Source organism: Equus przewalskii, chromosome 1, assembly GCF_037783145.1.
Source record: "Equus przewalskii isolate Varuska chromosome 1, EquPr2, whole genome shotgun sequence".
NCBI lineage: Eukaryota > Metazoa > Chordata > Mammalia > Perissodactyla > Equidae > Equus > Equus przewalskii.
The window spans coordinates 173,812,493-173,835,787 of NC_091831.1; the positions used below are offsets into that span (position 1 = coordinate 173,812,493).

Below are 23,295 nucleotides of genomic sequence, written 5' to 3' on the forward strand. Positions count from 1 at the left end.
TGAATTTAGCATGAATTTTTGTTTTAAAATAGCAGTGATTTAGGCAAATCTATTCAATACGATCGGACGCCATATATTTTCTTGGTGCGCTACCTCTTCATTTTGTACTGAATTCACATAATGGGACATGATTTATTACAGTGGGGAGAGGGAAAGTGCTGCCTGCTACATTACGGTTCTAGAACACACACCTCTGTCTGTGAAAAACTGAAGACCTTTAGTATTATATTTTTGCCAAATTACACCTTTTGTGAATGGTCTTACTGTGGGTTTGGCTTTACAATTATTGACAGATCGGAATAATTTCTAGCAATTTTCTTTCAATCCTTCATATTTAGCGTAGGAATTCACAATTTTCAATGTATTCGTGACCATGTCATTGTTTCATAATAACCGTTCCACACACTCTCTGATTGGCCCGGTGCTGACCGGAAGGCTGGCTGAGGGGTCCTCTGTGGAACTGCAGTTTTCCTGGTCTTCTGTGTAACAGGGTCACCTGAGTCACAGGATATGGAGGTGGAGGGCAAGGAAGGAGTTGAGAAGGACATTGGCCATTACAACCTGGGATGGTCTGGGGTGATGGCAGCCTTGCAGGAATGGTGTCTAAACGTGCCTTCAGGATGAAGTGGGGGAGACATGAGGGCAGGCGGGCTGTGCCTTTTACGTGCTCTGGGTCTTCCGCCCAGTGGCGTGGAAACCCAGCAGAAGATCTCAGGGAAAAGGATGGGTAAATCCCTCTTCCCTCACGCCTGGAGCGCCCTGAGGACTAGGAAGCCTAGTGGAAGCTGATTTCAGCCCAGAGAAGGCGTCGCAGCACAGTGGGAAATCCTCTTTCCCTTCTGTACTGAGAGAAGTCAGAAAAGCCTCTACTGTGTCCCCTTTGTTAAGTGATGGGCACACATCCTCTGACTTTGCTACACCTAGAAATCTCAGCCCAGCAGTGAGGGCCCCCCTGCCCCCCGCCCCCTGTCCTTCTCTGACTTTCTCTTCATGTTGCAGGATAAGCTCTGCTTTATCCTTCTTTAAAGATGAAGGATAAGCATTCAGGAATAAACAAGCATTCATTCATTCAGCATATATTATTGGGCACCTCCCACGTTCTTGGCACTGAGACCCATACTGGGAATACAGTGATAAATAAAATAGAAACATCTCCTTGCTTTAAAGGCATTTACGATCTAGTGAAAGACATAAGTAAATTAACAGATGGATAGTTACCAAGTGTGAGAAGTGCTATGAAGGAAAATAACAGGGAATTACAAACTCAAATTACAGAGAGCATACACTTAGCCTCACTGGTCCTGGAAGGGTGAGGATGCATCATGCCAGCTGAGGCCCCAGGGTGAGCAGGTGGTGTGAGAGTAGAAACAGGATCAAATCCTGCTGCAGGAGACAGCGAGAGTGGTAGCTCAGAGTGGAGTCTGCGAGCCCCCGTGAATGTCGGAGTTCCCTTCTCAGGGGTGTTGGTTGGGGGAAACACTGCAGGCAGCACCTGCTTTTCGCTTTTATGCAAATTTCACCTGCAGTCAGTTGAGTCCTGTCAGAAGTCTGACCTACAGTCACAGAAGTTCATGGGTTTTCTAACACCAAAAGAACCCTGCCTTCAGACTGAAGTTCCATTGTCTCATGTCAAAATGACATAAATGGCCTACTTCCGGTTGAGATCTCTCCCCAGAGGAGAAACTGCAAATACCCTTGAATCTTTCTCTTCCTCTCTTCCATGAACAATTGGCCACTCTTTCCTGTGGTTCCACCCTAGACGTGTCTCTTGACTATATCCTTTGTGCTCTTTCTGCTCCCGCCACCTCTGCCCTAAGTCACATAGACTCTTGTACTGGCCTCCACACCAGCGTCTCACCTCCACCCTGCAGCTCCCCCTGCCCCACCCAGCACGCTCTGCCCTCCACACGCTCTGAGGTTATTGTAAAGCACACAGCTGCTGACGTCACCTTCCTTTCCCCACCCTCCCCACTCTTCTTGCTCCCAATTTAAAACTCTCTGCATGGCTTCTTATTTTCCTCCCACAAAACTAAAGCCTTTGCTCTGTGAACACACTGCTTTGTATTATTTGCCTAGTTTTCTGTGTGATAGTTCCGGCTTCCCAACTACATTTCTTAAGCCAGTAACACTTTGTAATGGGACGATATCTACACCCTCCAGAACAGCAATAGCAATAGAATAGCAATAAACAGGCTGTTTGATTAATTTCAACAGCTAATAAATTAAGTCCATGGGTGTCCTGCGTTATCGCTCGTGGCTGGTTGGAACCATGATTTGCCTTTTCATAATTAAAATAATAAACACCTGCTTTATTTGACTAATCAGAATGTTTGGGTCCCTGTGGGCAATAGCTTTCTTCGTTTTGAGCCCTTGGTCTGTACACACTGGAGGTCGTTTTTGTGAGGGCAGCGTTAACCCCACACTAAATCATCCGCTCATTACTTCAGATACTGCTCCCCGAGTTCACCGCACCCATGTGCTCTCCTTTCAAAGCAATTGGACAGAAAATAGTCTCAAGGTGTAAATCTTTTAGTTCTTTAAGTATAAAGAAGACAAGTTAAACATGATCACAGCTTTAAACTGTGTATGCTTTCAAAGGAACTCAAGTGGAGGTCTCTCTTATTAGTACTTGGACACAAGGAGAAGAGTCTGGAAAACACAGGCTCCATGGACGTGATGAGAGGAGAATCCCTTTCTTTCCTCTTTCCACTAATGTGATCTGAGGTCCTACTTCCAAGCCTGCAAAGCTGTTGGTGAATTTCCATGCTGTGTCCTGAATAGTCATCAGGGGTATTTTGTATTAATACCTTCTAATAATTTCAAATATTCTGGTCTTAAATGAAGAAAGCCAAACATGAGAAAGGACTGAATTTGGCAACAACTGTCTCCACCTGAGACTCATGAGGATCGCAGTCCAGATGCTCCTGAGCTCATGCTTGGTTTGGTCCGGATTCCACCCATCAGGGAATTCCCTCTGCTTTGTGGATGTCCAACTGCTTCTCAGGAAATGGCTTCAACTTCTTCCCATCCCAAACATGAGGAAGTAATATTTTTTCTTACCATTATATTTAAATCTTCTCTCTTTAAACTGCTACTTAACTTGCTTAAGAGTATAATTACCAGGGAGTAGAATGCCTTAGATATGAGAAAAAGAAACAGTAAAATCCACTTGGAACAACTTTTAATATGATATGTCTTTCCATTCCTTCCCAATTATAGTCAAACCACCCACTAATCTCCATTACTGGCAAGCCAGACTGTCCACCACAGGGAACTATCTCATTTTGCGTAGTTGCTCCATGTAGGGCCCCATGCTGCTTACTGTGATGTCCCTTTTCCTGATACATACCCATCACCTCCCTACCACCTACCTACACTGCGTCTCCAAGAGGAATTACTTCATTGATTTTGGGCTGTAATATTTACTCACTTTTAATAGAAAATGTCAGCATGGCAGGAAGGACTTGTCTGATATTTAGAATTTTGGGAACAATCCCTAAGCCATTTTCTCTGAATTAAAAAAGTGCATCTTCCTTTGAAATTCAGAGTGCATCTTTTACTCAACGCAGAGTGAGGCTAAATCAGCATATTTATTCTTACATACCGTATTTATAATCTTATAGGGCCAGATTTTAAATGCCTTCTAATTTATATGCTCCTGCAAGTTGTCCTCGTCTCCTTTGTCCACCTTTATAAATAAGTCTTTATTGTCTTAAATGAAGCAACCGAAATTTCCTAATAAAGTTAAAATGCAAAAAGGGGCCTATTGCTTTGGAAAAATGAAAATCACCTATTATATGGACTACTTTTTAATGGGACTGGATCAAAATTCCTAAATGTAGATATTTTTATTCTGAAAAGTTCTGACAAGATCATGATTCTAAATCTTTCTTAGCTTTACTTTTTTTCTTAAACTCATGGCATTATTATATCCATATATATTCTTGTTAAATGCTGTTTTGACTTTGATTAATAGTCACCAGTATAGTAAAGGTCATTGTCAGAGATGGAGGAGGAGGGTGGGAGGAGGTCAGAGGTGGGGAAAGGTGGGAGAATGGAAGGAAGGGTGAAGGCGGGTTTCTGCTTGTTCATCTCTATCTCCCAACAGGGTGGAGAGATGGACTTGATGGACTGGGGCTTCCTCCTTTCCTCCCTTCCCAGGCCTCCACAATTGGGGAGACTCAACCGTAACCACAGCTCTATTAAGGAATTACCAGGAGAAGGCTGGGGAATCAGGCATGGAAAGGAATGGACATGGTTGCTATTGACACGTGCTATCCCACTGTTGGGGCCTGGACTAGGTTTTCCTTGACAATCCACCTAGAAAAGTATCCTAGAAATGTTTGGTGTTGGCCACTGCCAGTATGCATATCATGTGTTACTGCTTTATCTTAGATTGGAGGAATGAGGATGGATTTGGTGGGATTTCCACCTCTTGAAAAGAGGTAGAAATTCTCCATCCCTCTTCTTGTTTCTGAAACAGTTGAATAAATCATTTTTGCCCGGGGTATAAAATTAAAAGAGGAAAGTTTCTTTTTAGCAAAGAATATGCTACAATTCATTTCATGTTCCTATTACAAAATAAGAAACAGTTTGACTAAACAAAATCTGGGACTGAAGTAGTTTATGACTGTGCTTTTTTTTTTTCCTTATGTTGACAGAAAGCTATTTTTAAAACACTTAAGAACCTGAATAGTGTTTTTGTCTGAATTAACAAATTGTTGTTCAAACGGTTAAAAAGGCATTTTTATTACATTTATGAAAGACTCAAACAGACAGGAGACTTCACAAGTGAACAGGGAAATCAGCACAAAGAATGTTACATGGACCATTTATTTTCTAATAGTTGCATCTGAGAAATGAAATTTGACTGTCGAGTGTGGGTGGTGAGTGTTGCCATAGCAACCTGTTCCTTAGAGGAATCTGGAGGGTGATCATAGTGGCGAGGGTAAAAGTCAGGAAACAGACTTGTCGAGATGTATTTTGAGGCGATATGAGATCATGGATATTTTCATTCAAGGTGCGTGAAGGAGAGCAGCTCCCAGAGTCAACGATCTTAGGTGAGAGGTTCAACACGGGGCTTTGGTTTAAGCATTTGATCATTATGGGTTCTAGCAGCTTGGGTTCCCACAGTGACAGTTCTTGCATTACGCAGGTGCAGCAGCACCAGCCAAAGTGAGACAGAATGAAGCCTACTTTCTCATACATCATAATAACAACAGAAGCGCATGCCTATTTCCCCAGGTGTTCTCTGGAGTACTTTCTTGCAATCTTCATAAGAACCCTATGAGATAGGGAATCTTGTTCTCCCCATTTGACAGATGGGGCAGCTGACACTCTGGGAAGTTAAGTAACTTCCTTTAGGTTGATGTTGAAGATCATTTGGAATGGAGAGAGGATGGATCCTCGTAGCAAGACCCATGAGTGGAATAAACAATATATTACTTCTCCCCACTGGGAATTTTAGAAAGAAAAAGGGTGTGGGGGAGTGGGGCCTTAAGTCAGGGAGTGTTGGCTTGAAGCTCTTCCAGCTCTTAAGACCTGTCAGCAGAACCCGCTGTACCAGTGTTGGGCAGAAAGAAGGTCTATGGTCAGGAGTTACAATGCCCTGAGTTCATGGTCACCCTCCAGGTGACCAAGACAAGCCATTTTAACCTCTGTGTGCTTTAGTTTCCTAATCTTTCAAAAATGATAAAAAAATAGCCGGCCACTTTTGTGGCAGAGGTGTTGTAAAAATACAATGAGGCAATGAATGTGAAAATCGTTCAAAAGCTCAACAGGACAAAATAAACATAAAGGGAGCATTATTAGGGTTAATGACCATCAGCATTATTTTCAGCTGTTCTCAGCCTGATAATGAGTGTGTATTTTTTACTTATCTAGGGAGGATATGAGACTGGAATCTGGTTTCGAAAGGCAAACAATTCTGGCTGGAAGGTTATTCAGATGGAGTATAGAGAAAGAAATCTGTTTAAAATGGCTTTAGGATTGGTAACTTTTTTTTTAAATATTTTATTTTTCCTTTTTCTTCCCAAAGCCCCCGGGTACATAGTTGTGTATTTTTAGTTGTGGATCCTTCTAGTTGTGGCATGTGGGACACCACCTCAGCATGGCTTGATGAGTGGTGCCACATCCGCATCCAGGATCCCAACTGGTGAAACCCTGGGCCCCCAAAGCGGAGCACACAAACTTAACCACTTGGCCACCAGCCGGCCCCAGGATTGGTAACTTTTATAAGAGCTGGCATGTATTAACAGTTTACCACTTGCCAGGCACCGTTCTAAGCATATTTTGCCTGTTTTAACTCATTTATTCTATATAATAGTCCTATGCACTAGGTACCATTTTTATTTTCCCAAAATTTATGGAGGAAGACACTGGGAAGGAAGGTAAAAAATAAGCTTCCTCAAGGTTGCAGAGGTAGTAAGTGACAACCCCAGGTCTCCGGGCCGCAGAGTCCGTGCCTGGACCTGCCGCACTGTGCTCCCTCCGCGGTACCTGTCATTCTTACATTAAAGATAAGGTGGAAGGGTAACACATCAGCAAGTGGGCGTGTAAATTCTTTCTATTTATTTGTTTCTTTTCAGTAAAAGGAAAGAAGCTCTTTCTTCTAAACTACCTGGGTGATATACATATTTAGCTATTGGGAGAACTAGGGAGCATTAACTCAATAAAATGCTGATTTTTTTTTAATTCCAGTTATTTCACCGAGGGATAGTTTTAGGAAAATAACAATAAGAGAGAAGCAGTTAACTTCTAGCCAAGATGTCAGGTTATGCCATCATCCATCCAGCTGCGTTCAGCAGCGGCTCTGGAGGCCAAATGCTGCCAGGAACAAAGGATGCCTATGTCAGTATGTCTGCTCTCCAGGAGCTTTCTGCCTGGATGTGGAGATAGGACGTGTATATGGTGGGGAAGGTAGGAAACAAGAGGTTCAAATAAGATGCTCGAAGCCTTCAGAGAGAGAATATCGGTACACCTGTGTGGGTGGGGTGGGGCAGGATTATGCCTTGGTTTTCCCATCCCTTTTTGTCTATAAGTAACCTCATCTGCTCCATGATTATATTCCTTTAACTATCGTTCATATGTGTTACTAATTTACTGTCTCATGCATTCTGCCTATGTCTCACAAGCTACTTGTTTACTCGTTATCCATACTTAGCATATGCTATGAATTATGCCTTCATGTCATAAGCTACGAATTTACTATCTATCCTTAACACTTCTTATGCATTTCATCCATCTCATTTGTTTTGTAGTTTGTAGAGCAGCATTGGATAGTCTCAAACAATATGGCAAACTCAGATTAGAAGATGTGATGTGACTCGACCTGTCTTCAGTGCTTATGTAAAGTTCATCTGGAAGCAAGAAAATGTAGAGATTCGAGAGAAGGGAGCTCAGGATAAAGCATAGGGGAATGCCCACTAAGAGCAAAAAGGGGAAGGAAGATAATCCAGGCAAAAAAAAAAAAAAACTCAGAGAGGTAGGAAAGCCAAGGTTTCTTTAAAAAGTATCATAGATGTCAAAGGAAGAGTTTCAAATTGAGGAGACGCAGAAACCGTGAGATTAGGGAATCAAACCAAAAGGGTCCCCCTGGAAACACTGACAGGAGAGAAGTCTTTCCCAGAAGATAAAATCTCAGCTGAAGCTGTGGCTGTATCCTGGCTCTCAGAGAACAATGACAACAAACAAGGAGTGTGTGAGTGAGGAGAGTGGACATGGGATGGCCAGACGTCTGTAACATGGGTGTTCAATGCGCGGGTGTTGACAGCCATTGGATCAGGCCCCAGCTGGTGGTCTGACTTTGGATAATTTATTTAACCTCTCAAGACCCAATTTCCTCAACTGTAAAATAGGATAATGATAGTATTTGTAGGGGTACAATAAAATGAGATAATGCATATAAGTAAGGACCTAATAAATTGAAGGTATTATTTTTGACTATCATTTTTAACAACTATTAGTGAAAAACATTAAGCATATGGGAGAATTTGTTCGGAACAAAATGAGGGCTCCTCCACAGGACTCAGCATCGAGGTTAACAGAGTGTAAGACAGGAGGCCGGAGGGAAAGATCTTGGGCTGAATGTGTGGAAAGGCAGTGGAGAGGGTCTTCCAGTTGGCTTCCCCTAGTTCCTTCCACCTCTCACCTGCTTTCATTCGTCTGTAGGCCTGGAGCTAGATGATTAAACTTAATACATTTATTCCTCTCATCAATAGCCACACTTTTGGGACAGTGTCAGAAATTCCTTTATATGTGATCCAGGTTCATGAGAACTCTCTCCTTTCATAAAAAAGGGAATAGTAAGGGGGACCCACAATCACTGAGCCTCATTTTATTACTGGGAGGTCTAGGAAAGCGTCTAAATGCAGTCATTTTCAGGTAGTGTGGAATTTCTCATTAAGGAAAAACATTTGGAGAAATAAAATCATTCACAAAATCCTCTCGTTAATTATCGTTTGAATAAAAATCTACTTCTAAAAATTATTCACAAGCTTATGCACAAAATTAAACTCATAAGTAGTTCATTTGTGGATGCTTAAAAAAAACTTAAGGTCATAGACCCACTGATTCCTTTGGAAGCCTAGAACGAAATTTAATCTTGACTTAAAATTCATCTCCATTCTCTCCCACCAGGTTTCTATCCACCATTACAATTCAATCTTGCTGATTTTATCATGTGTGGTGGGGTGGGTGACAACAGGATACCAAGGCAGATGCAGGTGGTGTGAAGGGAAAGGGACAGGCGTGTTTGAAATAAGCAAAAACACGCAGAGGACACAGTCATTGAAACACATTTGAATCAATGTAAGAAATTTGCATATTGTTACCAGACCCATTGTACAGGTCAAAGAACCTATTGTTATTGACACAGGAATGGTACTTCAACAAGGACATCTTGTTTTCTGGGATAAAAGTGACAAAGACACAACAAGTTATACCAACTGGAGAAAAAACTTCAATGCAATTATAAAGATGAGAACTTGATTCTTTTTAGAAGGATCATAGATGAGATCATTTAAAGATGAGTAAGTCCTTTCTAACTATATGCCCTGCTGTTTACGAAGGAGAAATGGTATAAATAGATCCCCATTTTCACCAATATGCAAACAATTTAATAATAGTCAAAGGATGATTGAACAGCCACAGAATGAAAACTCGTCCAGCAAACATTTCCTTTATTCATTTTCAAGTATTTTCAGAATATTTATATTTGAAAGTATTTGGAAAAGTATAAACACAAGTTATGCCATGTAACTTAGAATATCTGATTAAATAAAGAAGATACATTAAAATTCTTTAATTTGTACCTTGCTTTTACAAAATGGAAGGTGGTATACCATGCACTTGTGGAAATAGAAGTACTTGGTGTAAACAATCAACAATTTTCTTTAGCCTATGGATGAAGAACAATATTTTTGGACATAATTTCAGTAGAATGAATTTTTTCCAAATGATAAATATGCAAATTACATTACTGTTGTTTCCCCTCTTGGAGTGGTGAATTTTCCAAATCAAATTTTTCCTTGCAGCATCATAGATATAGTTTAGCAAGGTGATATGAAGGGCAATGGCAATTATTGGATATTAAAATTCCTCTGGAAAATCTGCATAGCGTATGGAAACCACATCTTTTCCTCTTAAACTTATTTTCTATTTTTACCAAGTTACACATGTATACGATTTAGCATCAAACAGTGTAACAGGCTTGTTACTAAAACAGCACCCCCCTGACTACCGCTCCCTATTTCCCACTCCTCACACCTTTGTGCTTTGATACTGGCCTACATCTTTAAATAATATGTTTATATTTTATCTTCTCGATGTTCCAATTTTACACCAAAGAAAAATGAGGGCTTAATTCTTTTTCGGTCACCACCCACTATATACATGCACACCTCCCAGACTCTCATCTGCCAGTATAGTTCTGTGGGTTTTTTTTTTCAATTTCTTTTAGAATAGCTTTAGATTTACAGAAAAGTTTCAAGGATAGTACAGAGAGTTCAAGTGTCCCTTGCCCCCACTTTCCCATATTGCCGCATCTCCTCTTTATTCACTAAGTGTGCTGGTGTCCTCTCCTTTCCTGCTTGGAGAGGTCTCTCAGAGCCCCGCACGCCCCGGGACAGACTGAGTCAGCTCTGAGTCAGCTGGAGCTCTGAAGTGGTGGGAACCGCATTTACCTTTGTTTCTCTCTTGTGTTGTTTCCTTGATTCCTGGACCCTATGTCTTTCTCTCTCTCTCTCTTTGTCTCTCTCCTGTTTTTTTATTTTTAATTTTTTTGTTTATTGCCTCATTTTCATGGAGCACGTCCTCCAGGGAGACATTGCATGTCTGACAATGACTTTATTTTACCCTTGCATTTAGTGGGTATTTGTTGGGTCTGGAAATTTAGGAAGAAAATGATTTTCCTGCAGTATTGTGAGGCATTCTTCTATTTTTTTCTACATTCCACTGTTGTCCTTGTGATGTCCAAGTCATTCTCCTTTTTTTTTTTTTTAAAGATCGGCACCTGAGCTAACAACTGTTGCCAATCTTTTTTTTTTTTTTTCTGCTTTATCTCCCCAAATCCCCCTGGTACATAGTTGTGTATCTTAGCTGCACATCCTTCTAGTTGTGGCATGTGGGACGCCACCTCAATGTGGCCTAATGAGGGGGTACCATGTCCGCGCCCAGGATCCGAACAAGAGAAACCCTGGGCCACCACAGCGGACCGCACGGACTCAACGGCTCCGCCATGGGGCCCGCCCCGCCATTCTCCTTCGTAATCCTTCTTATGAAACCTGTTTTTTCTTCCTTGATACTTTTAGAATCTTCTTTGTCCTCACATTTGTCTTCTAAAACCTCTGCTCTATTCTCTGAATATTACAGGAATCTTGTCTGCTCTTTTGGATTTGTGACCAATAAACCAAACAGTGTATTGAGAGCTCTGTGTGCGAGTATACGTGGTTTGTTTTCTAGGGTCTTTCTCTAACAGAACCTCCAGCGTAAGTCAGTATATGATGCTCTTTCCTCTTCCCTAGTTAGAGTCCTCAGAGAATGAGCTTCTCATCTCCTAGCTGGAGGACAGAAGCCCGGCTGCTCACCCCCATTTTAATATCCAGTCCTTCAGTCTGGAGACAGTATATTTTATATTTTGCAGAAATTAAAACTCCCAGGATGAGGAAGGCACTGTCATCCAGCTGCTCAGGGCAGGGGAGAAGACCTGGGAATCTAACTCCTTTTCAAAAAAGACTTTCAGTTATAGTTAAATTTTTAGTCCCAATCTTCCCTTAGAGGTTAGTGGTATCATTTGAATCTTTTGAGAATTCATCAGTATAAAATTAAGTTGCTTCTCAGATGCCTGCTGCCAGTTTAGGATTTAGCTTCCTTGTCCATCCGCTTTCCAGTTTCCAAAAACTTGTCACCATTGTGTTTTTTCCAATTATCTTTGTCCTTGTTATGCTATTTAAAAAATCCCTTTATTGTTGTGTTACTGGGATCTGAGCAAGGGACAAAAGCTAATACATACAGTTAACTCACCATTTTAACAGGTGTAACCCTGTCATTAACCCAATGAGAGCAAACGTATTAGAAAGGAAAAAAAATTCACATATCCAAAGCTATTTCCTCTCATTTGATGGGAAATCAGGGCAGAAATTAGAGTAAACGCAGAATGTTTAATGCTTTTAGATTTGCCTAAGACCTCTGACTGGACTTTCTAAATTCATAAACCTTCCCTAATTGTTTAAACTTCAATTTATTTGAGTGTTAGGAGTTATTGAAACACAGAGTTCACGAGAGAGGAAAGCCTCCCCGTCACGCTCCAAAACAACTCTCAGTGTTTACTGGAAAATATTTTTTCCTTAGGGAGAGAAGGTTAAGACTCCAGGAAGCTTATCTGGGTCCTCTCAGATCCAAACTGTTCCACACAATGGCTGGATAAACACGGTAGTGACTGATTACGACAAAGATTCTGATACGATACGAAGGAAAACACAAATCTTAGAACAAAGTAACTTTGGAAAGAATTAAGGATATCCTTAGGAAATACGCCTTTCACTACATAGTTAGGCGCACGATAACTTGTCAATCTAGGCATGTGCTGGCGGGAACTGCATAACTGCAACTCTTACTAGACAGCTGTTTCTTGAATAATCACTCTGGGATACTGTCTTGGAGTATCATATCCCTTTTAAAATAACTTGTATTCAAAATCATTAGAGTATATATGTTTATTTATGATAAAGGCCCAAATTTACGCTAGTCTTAAGTTAAGCAGTATCTGGATTGTTCCCTCAGATTCTTTATGTCAGAACAACGTGTGACAATGCGATGGACAAGATTAGCTTTCAGTTTTGACTTGGAGATTTTTCTGTGCAGAATTTTTTATGCTTTTATTCTCCTTGAAAAAATGGCAGCACAGCCCATCTTAAAATAATTATGCTCTGCTCTAAATACTGGTCCCTGGGAAAATTTGATCTACAAATGGGAATTATAATAGAAGCAGCTTTTTAGAAGGACAATTACACAAGAATTGCCAAAGTGTTCGTATCCTCTAATTTTCATTTCAAGGAATTTTTCCTTGCCTCAGTTGAGAACCCTTCTAAGTGCATCCTACAGGAGAGATTACACTCACTGTTGTGGGACTCTTAGACCATTAAACTCCTAAATGAGGCTGTGCCTCCCTTCGCAATTCCTGAAGTGCGTTCCTGCTCTTTGACATTCTTCTACAGATGAAAAACAAAAAATTAAAAAGGGGAGAGACATTATAAAAAAAAGGAAACCTGCTCAAGCATTTTATGAGGCTAACTCTTATGACGAACACTAGGTGGAGAGTTCTTTCTTAGAAACCATGAGCCAGAGAACTGGTTTGGGGACAGAAGTCAGGAACCACTATGCCCTGGAAGATGACACTGATGCTAGAAAACTTTGAGTCTATTGTTTTGGATTCCACTCTGTGACTTCTGCTGCAAATGGCCCATGAAATATACTCATAAATCAGGATTTTGGGGGGCTTACTTTTTAATGGCAGAGAAGAAAAATCTTAAGCTGATATTGAGAAGATTGAGTATGGATGTAGAGACTCCAAATATGAAGCATACAGCTGCCAAATTTGAGGGTTTCTTCTACGAAAGGAAATCATTAAAGGAAACATTCAGACGATTCCAGCCCCATCTGTTAAGTCATCTTAGTCGCTGAATCTTCCCAGTTGAGGCTCTAGACAGTCGAGAAGAGAGACAAGCATTCCTGTGAACATGATCAAACCATTGCTTTAAGCCACTAAGTTTGGGATCATTTGTTACACAGTAGTAGTAACTAGAACAACTGCTTTAGTATTTTTTCCCTCTGGTAGCCTTATCATTGTATTCCAACAAAGAGGGTTGAAGGTGCATAGCCTAGGAAGTCATAAAACATCACTTCTGCTGCATTCTGTTGGACACTTATGAGTCAAAACCCTACCTATTTTCAAAGGAAGGAAATATAGACCTCATCTCTTGAAGGAAGGAGTGTCAAGAGCATATGGGATGGGAGATAGAGTGTGGCTATATCTCTGGAAAATACAACCTGTCACCAGACTGGTTAAATAAATCATGGTACATCCAAATGTTGGAATATGAGAAACTGAAAACAAATGCTTGAAAACTATTTAACAATAAAGGTTGTTCATGCTGCAATTATGAGTAAATTAACACAGACACACATAATAGAACTTATAAAGTAGAGTAAGAGAAGAATATGATGCAATGCTATTAATCATTAAATATGAACAAATAAAGTGAATACATTTCTGCAAAAGTATAAAATGCCAAAATGAGCATGAGAATAAATATAAAAGTTGAATAGATTAGTACTTATTAAAGGCATTGAAATAATATACAAAGTCTTTGCCAACTCCTAAAAAGGAAAAAAAGAAGACAGAAATAGATATGTTTGATCAAGAAAGTTTTACAGGTGATTTCCATCAAATATTCAAGGAATAGACAATCCCCATATTTTATAAGTTGTTTCAGATAATCAAAGAAAAACGAAAAGGAAAGCTGCTCAAGCATTTTATGAGGCCAGTATAACCTTGACTTCCAAACCAGATAAGGATAGTACAAAAATTTAAAAATCCATGTGTATTTCACTTATTAACATGTATGGAGAATTCTAAATAAATTATTCACTAGCTTTTGACAGAATATTAAAAATAACACAAGACAGGGGCATGCCCATTGATGTGGCAGTTAAGTTCACACATTCCGCTTCAGCAGCCTAGGGTTCGCCAGTTCGAATCAAGCCATGCTGTGGTAGGCATCCCACATATAAAGCAGAGGAGAATGGGGGTGGATGTTAGCTCAGGGCTGGTCTTCCTCAGCAAAAAAGAGGAGGATTGGCAGCAGACATCAGCTCAGAGCTAATCTTCCTCAAAAATAATAGTAATAATAATAAACCAAGGCAATTACTAAGGGTTATCTCAGGAATGCAAGGATGGTTCAACATCAGAAAAATTTATCAGTGTCAGTTACCAAATGTAAATCAATGTAGAAAACAATGCAGAAAAGACATTTGATAAAATTTAATACTTAACTGAGACTGAAAGAAAAAAATCTCAGAAACAAAGAATTGAAGGAAACTTCTTTAATTCAACAAAACCTCTAAACCAAAGCCTACAGCAAATTTTACAACAAATGACAAAAAATTAGACACATTTCCTTTAAGTTTGAGAAGCAGACAAGGGTGCCTGCTCTCTCCACAAAGCTTTAACATAGTATAGCTGGACATCCAAGTCAAATCAGTATAAAAAGGGAAAGGACAATTGAAGGAAAATGATAAAACCATTGTTATTTGCAAATATATGATCATCCACATTGAAAACCAACGAAGTCAACAGGCAAATTATTAGTTAATAAGAGTTTAGTGAGTTTACTGAATAAAATATTAACTTATAAAAATCTATCACATTCTTCTCTATCAACAACAACCAACAGCAAATTAAAATAGAAAATAAAGGACTATGCACAATAGCAACAAAAACTATAAAGATTTTAGAAAATAACATAAAGAATAAAAGACTTTTTGGAAAACATTTTAAAATTTTATAAAAGAATATAAAAAACAAATTGTGAATAAGTGGAGAGGCAAATTATGCTTAGGAATGAGACAACTTAGCAATTTAAAGATAAGTCTACAATTTCAATATTATTTTAACTAAAATTTCATAAGGATTGTTGGGGAAGTTTGAAAACAATTATAAAATATATTTATAAGAGCAAACAGTGATGAGTAATGAAAAATTTTTAAATGAAGAGGAAAATAGAATTTACTACATAGTTGTGAAAACAAAAATAATGTGTTACTGGCTCAGAATAAGCAAATAAAATAGAAAAATAAGTAAAAGAAGTGCCATGATTTACAGAGTACCATTAACTCTGTGTGCCTGAAATACAAGAAAATAACAGAGAAAAAGACAATACACAGTATACAAAATATCTTGTACATGTTGATACCAAAGGAAAAGAGGAGAAAAAAGACTAGGGAAAGTACTTAGTTTTCATTTTTAAAAAATCTTTTCGTTTTTTTAATTGGAAAGAATGACAAAAGTGTTAATAGAGATTATCGTTAGGTGTTGGAATTATGGGTTTTTAAATTTTATTCTTTTCTGTTTCCCAAATGTTTGTAGACTAAACACATATAATTATTATATTAAATAGTGTCCATTTAAAAAAAAGGAAGTGGTATTTGAACAGAGTCTCTGAAGATGGCCGGGAGCTTGCTAAACAGATACTAGCAGGCCAAGTGGTCCAGATGAGGTGAACACAGGTGCAAAGCATGACTGGGTGAAAGGCTGTGGCATTTCAGGGAACTGCTATATAATTTAGGATGGCTGGAATGTAGGATACACATCTGGACAAGTGGTGGAGATGAGGCTGAAGAAGCCTATAAAGTTCAGATCAAGAACACCTTCTGTTTCATACTAAGAAGTTTGAAAACATAGGAAGGTATCAAACGCTTTGAATAAGGAGAACGGCAGGCGGTGTTCCACATTGTCAGCAGTTTTGAGAATGGATTGGAAAGGTTGTATGAGGGAAGATAGGAGGCTATCGCAGGTGGAGGGTTTCATGTGGTAGCCAAGGGAACAGAAGAAGTCAAAAGGATGCTTCTGAGATTCTGAGTGCTAGTACATGCTGATTCCATTAACCAAGATAGAGAATACAAGAGCATGGACGAGGCTCTGCCAGAGCCTGAGAGTCTATGTGTAAAAATCACACTTTATGAATGAGATTAATTAGATGTATGCTAAATGTAACTTTTTCTGAAACAGAGTTGGGAAGAACAGACAAAGGCAAGCCATACTCGCATTTATATAACGGCTATGGGATAGTTTAACTCCCTCTGTCAATCTGAAACATGATACCTTTGGAAGACAATTTGTCACAGAGTAGAGGTGGTGGTGTGTGTTCAGCACTGTTCATTAATAAAAAAGACAGAATATGGAGACAACAACCAGATTGGGTTCATGGTACGCTGGAAGGCTGAAGCCAGGACCTGAACTATGATAAATTCACCAAGTTCTACCCTGGGAGACCGCTAGGCAGCCCAGCCGCTGGTTTCCTCTCTCCATCTGAGATGTATGGGAGACATCTAAATGGAGTTGTCTGAAAGTCACTTGGAATTGGAATGACTCTGGGGTAAAGAAGGAGGGCTTGGACTTCTGGACCACCTAGGTATTAGATTCCGCTTTAGGAGTGAGGGAGGGCCCCCAGGAAGAGCATGTAAAGCGAGAAGAAAAGCAGGTTAGGAGTCGAACTTGCACAACATCAACATAAGGGGAGGCGGCAAGGCACAGCGATCGGCAGACTTTCCTTTTTAGGAATATTTACTTATCAGGAAGTCAATAATCCAGGCAAGGATTTGAAGTTTAAGTGTTTAAGATTTAAGTGAGGATGGTGGCAGCAAAAAGAAAGGAAAAGACAAAACGACGGAGAGAGACTGTGAAAAAACAACAAAGTTTTAAACTGATAAAACAGAATTCCCAGGAGGAGGATGGCAAAAAAGTTGTAGCTAAGATTTTGAACTGAGAGAATGAGCCAGCAATCTAAATGACACAGCAGAAGAATTTCGGTACGCTACCATACGGTACCATACAATACGCCAACGAAAGTCTTAAATTCTTACAGTACCATAAGATTTTATGAAAAAGATTTAATGTTGGTGGAAGAGCAAGAATTTGTTTTGGGGGCATATCAAATAGATATTGACAGGACAAAAGGTGAGGTTTTGAGCAGCCATCTTATTTTTGTTTCCAGGTATTTATTCATGCTTCGACCCTTCCAGGTAGTGAGAATGCACCACTAGAGGAGTCTGGTTTGAGGCTAGAGAGAAAGATTCGGGTAGCATTCACCTGGCAGCCTCATCTGATACAACGTGAGTAAAAGAAGTTTCTGCCGGGACAAAGTGAAGTGGAGCATATGAGAGAAGGGCAAAAAGTTATGAGCAGGGCTGTGGGGCATGTTTGGAGGCTGAAGTCAGAGAAATCTGAGAACAGGTATAGTACAGGCTCCTGGAAAACCAAGAGAAGAGTTTCAGAAAGAAAAGATGGGGAGACTTCCAGGGTCTGGCCCTACATATAAGGAACTTAAAAGTTACCACTTCATCTTAATGAGTAAAAAGCTGTACAAACTGAAAAATCAATGATTCTTCTTGTATCTCTCAGAGACGTGAGGTCACAGGGTAACCCACTGCCTGCAAAATTGCGGAGACAGACACACAGATACAGAAGTTCACACTCACCTGATCAGAGACCTCAGTGGAGACCAGCGCTGGGCTAGGAAAATCTCAACTGCCGCTGACGAATGGCTAGAGGCTCAGTGTGGACAAGCCTGAGAGAGAAAAATCTAGGCAGACCCAGCCATTGGGGGACCCTCATACTTTCTGCGAGTTTTACTCCAGGAACTCTACCATGTTCTCATAATGAAGAGCAGAGAAAAATCCCCTTATGCCTCCCCAGGAGGAGGGGAAAGTTAATCATTTTGAAATATGCTAGACCACTGTCTGTTTCGACAAGGTCTGCCTTTAAGAGAAACTATTTAATCAGAGCTTAACCTGCTGGGGTTTATCAGAGCTGAACTGACCTGAGGAAAAGGAAATACCCAACTCCAGCCTCCCTAACCTTCCACACAGGAGGAAGGACATCCCGAACAACGGCTGCCTCTAGTCATCCTGTCCCACCTAGAGAAGTGGAAAACAAAACTGAGAATCACTTGTCAAGTTCACAGTCCAACGGCGCAGTCTCACTAAAAGACTGGGACCTGGTCGTAGGACTACAGGATGCTTCCTCGCCCCCGTGTCCTTGCCACATTACTACAGGCCTGTTTACGGCAGTTCCTTTTACACAGTGCATCCTGTCCCCTTTTCAACAAAAAATCACAAGGCATGCTAAAAGATAAGAAGCACAGTCTGAAGAGACAGAGCAAGCATCAGAACCAGACCCAGTCATGGCGTGTATGTTGGAATTATCAGACCAGGAATTTAAGTCAACGATGGCTGATACTTAAGGACTCTAATGGAAAAGTAGGCAACATGCAAGCACAGACGGGTAAGATAAGCAGAGAGATGGAAATTCTAATAAAAGAATGAAAAACAAATAATAGGGATCAAAAACATTGTAACAGAAATGAAGAATGCCTTTGAGAGGCTCATTAGTAGAATGGACATGGCTGAGGAAAGAATCTCTGAGCTTAAGGAAATGTCAATAGAAACTTCAGAAACTGAAAAACAAAGAGAAAACAGATTGAAAAAAAGAAAACGCAACTTGCAAGGACTGGGAGATCACTACAAAGGTTGGAACATACACGGAATGGGACTACCAGAGAAGTTATACAGAGCAGAGGAGAGGGAGGAAGGGAAGGAAGCCAGGAGTGACCACCAGGCTTAGTAGCACGACCTCGTGAAGGTGTGTGTAGCCTGATTAAAATGCAGGAAAGCTAAGCTCTGAAACCCGTTGCAAAACAAATAGTGCTGTTCCTGTAATCCAAAGGGTTAGTGTTGTAGAAAAATTACAATGCTCAGAACTTTTCTCCACCTTCAGTTGATAAAATGTAAACTTCACTCAGTGACCCGAAGAACGCAGAGTACTGGTGCGTAGCCACATAGCAAATCTTGAAGAATGATTAGGCATCGTAAAATGGCTTGATAAAAAACTTCTCAAACTGCTCTGTTGTTCAAAATCCTTAACTGGGTCTTGAAATTCGGTTTTATTTTCCTTGTATTTGAGGCTGAATTTTATCTTCAGGAAATAACCTGGAAGGCCATTCTTATTCATTTCCTGCTTTGAATATATCAAGTTTCAATCAGGAAAATGAAAAAGGAGGAAAAGAATGAAGTATGAAGTCAAATAAAAGACAGGACTAAAATAACTCTCCTAAAACGAAAACAAAATATGCTAAAATCAGTTAGAATGGGCTGAAAAATTAGGCAAGGAGAAAAATCAAAGCAAGAGTTTCATTACTACGTTCTTTAAAGATGCAAAGTATTTCCCAGGCTTTGGGTATGAAAATGGGCAGGCATTAATGCTTTCTAGTTAAAACCCTAAGAATAATGTCTTTTTATAATAAGGCCTTGTCACAATATTGCCATAGTATGGTTTTCTTTTTCCCACTTGACATTAAATATGAAGCTTATTTTTATATCAAATAAGAAATGTTATTAAGAAAAGAATGTTAGAAGCAGTGTTGTACATCTGAACTCAGAGACTACTATTGCATGTGAAACATTGATTTGGGTGACTTCTTTGATAAACAAGATTGTTTTGTTGATACTGAATAAGACGGCAAAGCAGATAGGACACAGAGAAGAAATGAGCATTTCTTGCACATAACAGAAGGGCACACTGCTGAATAAATTAAATACAACTTGAAAAAAATGAAGATACCAGTGCTTTAAAAGCCTGAAGCTAAAAGGCATAAGTGAAAAGGACCAACCGAAGAGAGTCATGTGGACTGGATTGCAATTCACGTTCTCTACGCTAACCCCCATTTTCTTCCGACTTCAAGAGGGGTCATAGTTTCAAAGTCCTGCAATTTGTGCCATTAAGGGTAGTTGACTGCTTAGGAGAAAACATTCCTTTCCTCAGGGAACTGCCATCATCTATCCTTCAGGAAGAGTCCATCGTAGATTTTTTGTTTTTTAATAACAAATTACATGTGATTTGTATTTATAAATAAAAATCAAAGAGGATCGGCTTATTACTAAGTTTTCTCGTACTACTAGTGCCTAATAGGAAACGAAAACAGAAACAGTACCATTCCCTTCACAGAAAGAAAGTACGATACTTCTGTTTCATAATTCAAACTGGTTGCTACCAAAAAGATTGCTCCCTCAATGCAAGCATATCTCCAGTTTTGCCTCAGTCGCTATCAGATAATCTTTCAATGTTTGGGGAAATGTCCACTTTCAGTAAATGTCTTTTTTTTCCTCCCACACAGGATGCGAGAATCAAAGTTGTCCTCAGTGGCTTCTCTCAACACTTCTGGACCCCATGAGAGAAATCTCTGAAGCTCGCTAGTCCCCCACCGCACTGTGTAAACTCACTGAAAACCCTAAGTGATGGAGTAAACGGCTTCCTGTGGCTTACTGACTCAAATGCGACAGTGCTCAAATCCTTTCCTTTGCCAAAGTTAATAACCCAACACAATCATCAATGCTGAAAGTTTCATGAAAATATTAAAAGTATCTCATGTATTATAAATGTTTTCTTTCTACATTCAGCTCAACTTCTCTGGTGCTAATTATCCCCAGAATATTTCTGAATTTGTTTGTTAATTCCCTCTTGAGAGCAGTGGACTGTAACTGCATTTCAACTGCCTAGAATATTTTACTTATATGGCTCTGACTGCATGTATCCAATTCTTCCAACACTGCTGATTGTGCTCTTCGTATGATCAGTTCAATAGAAGGTGACTTCAAAAAATCTGGACGCCATTTATGTACAGAATTTGAAGCGTGCATGTTTTTCATGAGGAAGCTTTAAGGGTTTTTTGGAATTTTTACGTCTCCCTCTATTACATTGAGAAAATTGGGTTCAGGGAAATTTGTACTATTTTTCACATGCTTTTAGCAATGTCTGAGAAAATGCTGTTCAGTACCCCAAATGCCTACAAGACAGAAGGATTTCACTTTTCATCCATTGGCAGGTACGCTACCTCCCCTGGGTTTCACTCATTCACCAAATATTTATTGAAAGTCACCAATTTCTTAGGCGTTGTTTCAGCTTGCAGGAATAGGAACAAATTAAACAACATTTCAGTCCTTACATTCTAGAAGGGAAGATAGACAATAAACAAATAAATCAACATGCTACACAGTATCTGGTAACGATGACCGCTATGAAAACAAACACAGTCAGCAACTAGAGTGGCCATGAAAGGGCTGTGTCACATGGATGGTCAGGAAAGTTCTTGAAGAGGGTGGCATTTCAACAGAGATACCAGTTTGTGCTTCTTTTGACTTGTGGTTCCTTGTGGAAGGATTCGTTAAATTCTACAGCTCTTATTTGTCTCGCGGATATTCTTGAGGTTTCCTGCTAAGGGTACTGTAGTGAACATAAGCCCTATATCTAAACAGGGGCCTATCAGACTACTTAGAAGACTTTCTTTCTCTTACTGAGACCCTATCAAATTTGTGCCACCCTAGGTGACCTGTGAGATCAACATTAGGTTCCACGACAGCAATTAAATATAATAGCATATGGTGATAATGATGATGATGATGATATATAATAAAAGGCACCCTTAAGATAGATTTTTAAGCCTCAGTACACAATCTGTTCTTACTTTAGATACTTCACTAGGGCCTAGAACTCCACATATTTTTCTACTATTGTTTTTATAAAAGTAAAATATTGATCATTTCTTCAGAGTTTGTCATATGTTGATTATAAAGGAACATGGACCACTGCTCAGTAAGAGCCTATGACACGTATGATGGGTCATTTTAAGGCTGAGTCATTTTAAGTACAACCTTATTGCTTTTTAATGAATAGATCTCCTCTGCTTGTTCCTTTGAAAGGAGCGTTTAGATTGAAGTGTTCCTAGACAGGGTAACGACAGCTTCAGTTGCCAGGTGTCATCGAGAGGCCAGCTGTGCTCTTACATTGCCAAGTTTTCTGCAAAGACTTTGGTGAAGTAACAGGGCAAATCCTAATTTATAAACATGTTGGGGGGCAAAAGATAAATATACTATAAATGCTGTAATAACACTTTATCTTTTACCTCTTGTCCCTCTTTATGTTGGTTGTATTCAGTTAGATTGATCGTCGATTTGGTGATTTTCTGAACATGATTATTGATTCCGCATCTTGACTTTTTGTTTTACCTTTTCCCATGACTGCTCATGATATTTACATAACTTCAACTAATCAATAGGAGCTTTTCCCCTTTTAATTATGGTGATTATATTGAAGAATTAATTATTCTCTTTCATGGAAACAATAAAATTAAATCTAAATTTGGTCATCCAGTCTTTGTTATTTTATAAAAGAAAGCTTGGTAAGATTAACTGCTCATTAAAGTTAATTCTACTCTCTCTTTTGTTATTAAATGACCTTTTTATTCATTCACCTTTAAGAAAATAAACTAAGTGCTACTAGTCCAAATAAGACAAGACCCCAAATATTTTTACTGTGAAAATTTGGCATATGTATCAAATAGAAAAATAATCCTCAAAAGAATATTTTCTAGCATAACTTTGGGCAAAAGATAGTTGACATTATTTATTAATCCTAATGGAATAGTCACTTGGTTGAGAACTTGGGCGAGTATGACTACACAGTCCTTTTCAAGAAAACTTCAGCTGAAAAATCTGGAATGATGAGGTTAGAGTTTATAAGCCTCAGCCATTCGCCATGGAAATCTACACATTGTCTTTACTTTGTGAAGATAACTTATTTAACCCTTTTAATCATGCCAGAAACTACACTTCATTAAGCTTTACTATAGGTAAACAAATTGAATTCTGCTTGAACAGAAGAATAAACAGTAGATGAGTTTTCAGTAAGAATTGATCTTTTGGATCCTTCACATGAAACTGAGAACACAGAAAGGAACATGCTGTGGATTGCTACCAGTTCGATTAGTAGTTAAAAGGACAACTTAGAAACAGTGGGAACAACAATCTGGAATTTAAATAAAAAATATCACAGTCATAGAGTAATAGAATCCTGAAAACTCTGAGTTTAAAAAATTAACTTAAATTACATGAAATAACCAACTATCTAATGCTATCTCCCCTAAAAATGATTACTAAGTGGTTGTCTTCCAGCCTTGATTGAACACA

General features: G+C 39.4%; 1 protein-coding gene across 4 annotated transcripts in view; it reads right to left on the reverse strand.

Annotated features, from left to right (window-relative positions):
- The window catches only part of CLEC14A (C-type lectin domain containing 14A), a 30,076-nt gene extending 10,894 nt beyond the window's left edge, over positions 1 to 19,182 (reverse strand). Inside the window, exons 1-3 of one of the 4 annotated variants that reach the window (XR_545055.2) lie at positions 17,755 to 19,182; positions 13,000 to 13,227; positions 9,163 to 9,397 (exon numbers count right to left, since the gene is read on the reverse strand). The gene's annotated coding sequence lies outside the window, so the exon portion shown is untranslated. Of the gene's footprint in view, positions 1 to 9,162; positions 9,398 to 12,999; positions 13,228 to 17,754 lie in introns of those variants that run through there. The other 3 variants (XR_011542502.1, XM_070629338.1, XM_070629349.1) reach the window with 3 other exon arrangements.
- Between the last annotated feature and the right edge of the window lie 4,113 nt (positions 19,183 to 23,295).